Genomic DNA, 3,553 nt, shown 5'->3' with positions numbered 1-3,553 from the left:
GTATGTACATTTTGGGAAGTTCTTAATGTTGGATCCACAAAATGGATACCGTTACATGATCATTACGTGTTCACTGTTTCGTCAGCAATATCAAAGAACATGACAAAAGCCCAACTATAAAGGTAGTTATGATATGGTTAGGTTTACCCAGTAAGAAACTATGAAAGAAAATTACAAGACAATATACATGACCTTTTATAAGGCAAAAAGGGTTGGAGTAATTAATGAATTAATGTTTTTGTTGTTGTTAGGTGTCCATAGAGTCGATTCAGACTCACAGCAATCCTATGTACAACAGAATGTAATGCTGCTCACTCCTGGGCCATCCTCAAAATTGTTGCTGTGTTTGGATTCATTGCTGCAAATACTGTATCAGTCCATCTCGTTGAAGGTCTTCTTCTTTTTCACTGATTTTTTACCTTACCAAGTATGATGTCCTTCTCCAGGGTCTGATCCCTCCTGATAAGATGCCCAACGTATGTGAGCCATAGTCTCACGATTATCACTTCCAAGGAGAACTCTGGCAGTACTTCTTCCAAGACAGACTTATTCCCTCTTCTGGTAGTCCATGGCATATGCAATATTCTTCCCTAGCATCATAATTCAAAGGCATCAATTCTTCTTTCATCTTCCTTATTCATTGTCCAGCTTTACCATGTACATGAGACAATTGACAATACCATTGCTTGGGTCACGTACACCTTAGTCCTCAAGGTGACACCTTTGCTTTTCAACACTTGAAAGAGGTCTTTTGCATACTGAGCACTTTGGATGTGCCTGACAGTCTTCTAAGGACTTGATATATAGTAAATCATTTGTTCCTAAGGGCAAATCTATAAATTAGGCTCCAATTTTTTCTCTATTTTACAAGCAAGGCAAATTAAGGAACTGAGAAGTTAAGTAACTTGTATAAAGCCCCACAGCTAGTAAATGGTATATTGGAAAAAAAGAGAATGAAGGACTATTTTGAACATGATTACATATTTCCAATTGCAAGTACCTTAATGCTAAGTAAAATTTCCTATTTAAAGTATCTTCTTTTCTTTCTGGAAGACATGATCTAATTCTCTCATTGCTTTATCAGAGTGAAATTTTTTGTTTACTATCAGTTGAGATAATTTCCCCACTATGCTTTCTTCTCATTAAAAAAATCTGGATTTTTTTCAATAAGAGAAAAATTGGAATCCTTTGTGTTTTGATGCATATTTCCTCCATTCACATGCACAGATTCATGTTAAGTTTGCATAACTCAACAAGGCAACAGAGAGGTATCATCAGTCCCATAAATTACCTCTGTGGTTCACGCCCCGCCAGTAAACTACGAAAGTATAAATCTTTCAGCCCATAGAAAATGCTTGTACATTTTTAAATACACGTTCTGAACTAAATCTGTCATTGGTTAAATCACTTCAATACATGTAATTTTTACATACAAAACCAATGCCCTATTCTTCAGCAGATATACACACAAACAGACACATTTATCATCTTTATCATTTAGCTTTCGATCGATTGATTATTGACAGGCTGTGTCTGGTCTGGACAATACACACAGAAATATTCATCTCCGGAAGAAAATCAGCATTCAGTCTCCTTTCGAGCACAAAGAGACCTTGCCCTTGTATTTCACCAAACTGAAAGCCGCTTTTATTGATTTCACGTTGGGCTGAATTTGTTACAGTTTCTACAGCAGTGACAGAAACACAATTTGGAGATATTAACTTAAAGGTGAAAACCTAGATTTAAAAACAGGAAAGACAAGCATCAGAAAATGCAAAGAATTTCTGGTATGTCTGATAATTGTATTAATTGCAAGGAAGTTTTCTTTGTTACAAATTGCATAAGAGGATTAAATATCTATTTAATTATCTGACAGACACCAGAAAGAAAAGCCTTCTTTGTTATTGAAGCCAAATTGATGTGGATTTTTATGCACCAAAAAAAAAAAAAAAAAGCTATATCACTGCTAGAAAGAGTACATATACTCACGTATATATGTATACACATACAGATATGTATGTATGTGTGCATTTCAAAAAACATTAATAGTGACCCCTAGATCATTTAAAATAATTACAATCCAAAAGTATTCTAAGTTCTGAAATGTTCCTAAGAGAAGCCAAAATAACCTTTGGTAACTAGGCATATTGTTTCAGGACTCTTTCAGACCTATCTAGAGACATCTAATATACATATCCTTAACCTGGGCTATATTTGAGAGGGTTCTTTCAACATAAACACTGTAACACTGAGAAATTGTGGATATATATTAAAACTGTAACTCTTGGATTCATACAACTGAATGTTGAAATTTAATTCTCAACTTGAAAGACGAGAAATTCTATCTTCTACTAGCTTTCACATTACTGTTAAATCAAGTCTTTCCTATAACAAATTTCAGTATAAATTCACAAGTAGATTTGTACTGGGTATGTGTGCCTGTACAAAAATTATTCTTATAATGATATTCTAATTTCAGTTACGCTATCCATCAAGACTTTTATTTCTTCAGGTTCTCTAACAGAATAAACTCCATAATAAAATTTTGACCCCATACCATGTAAATTTCCTTGTGAGGAAAAAGAAAAACAAAGCACATAGTACGTAAGTAAGTAGAAGAAATCGGAACAGCTTGAAAGCATGTACAGTGCCTTGTTTTTTCAATGTGATTATTTCCCTGACAAAAAAAAAAAAAAGCAAATTTTTATAAAAGTGTTTCTGCCAGTGATTCAAAATTGAACCCCACGAACCACACTGGCTTAACTATTAGGCATCTAAATGGGGCATGTGATAAAGCCATAGAGTGTGCAACGCCTGGATGGACATGGCGCCTTGTGTTTTTACTCAGAGCTGCTGAATGTAAAGAGAGTCAACAGGGATTTATAGACCACCTACTGCGTGGAAAACCACAAATTACCAAAGGGTTTGAGGTACATTTTAAAAAGAAGGAATAAAAGAGCTTGCTTTTTAGCTGCAAATGCTTAGGGTTCCACACTTGTATTACTAAAAAACAGGTTGTGAAAATGATCATTAGGTAGTAGCCTCAAAAAGAGTGTTCCTCTGCTTCCTCCAAATTGTCCTCAGAAGTCAGAAAAGAAAATGTTGGAGAGCATTGCTTGGTCAGCCAGTGATTTCTCTGTCATGGGCTGGCCAAGTATTTTCCATCACCTGTCCGTCGGACAGTTTGCCATACTGTAGTGGTTCGCAGTGTTGCTATGATGCTGGAAGCTATGTCATCAGTATTTCAAATACCAGCAGGGTCACCCATGGTGGACCAGTTTCCGCAACCCTTCCAGATTAAGTCAGACTTAATAGAAAGGCCTGGCAATCTACTTCTGAAAACTGGCCAAAGAAAACCCTATGGATCACAAAATATTGTCTGAGACTTCAACTCACTTACTTGGAGAGCATCATCAAGAGGGACGGATGGCTGGAGAGGGATATCATGTCTGCTAAAGTAGAGGGTCAGCGAAAATGAGGGAAACCCTCAATGAGATAGATTGAACCGGGACATACTTATAATCATAAAGACGGTGCAGGACGGGGCAGTGTT

The sequence above is a fragment of the Loxodonta africana genome, chromosome 2 (assembly GCF_030014295.1).
Source record: "Loxodonta africana isolate mLoxAfr1 chromosome 2, mLoxAfr1.hap2, whole genome shotgun sequence".
NCBI lineage: Eukaryota > Metazoa > Chordata > Mammalia > Proboscidea > Elephantidae > Loxodonta > Loxodonta africana.
Note: the sequence above shows the minus strand (reverse complement) of the source record.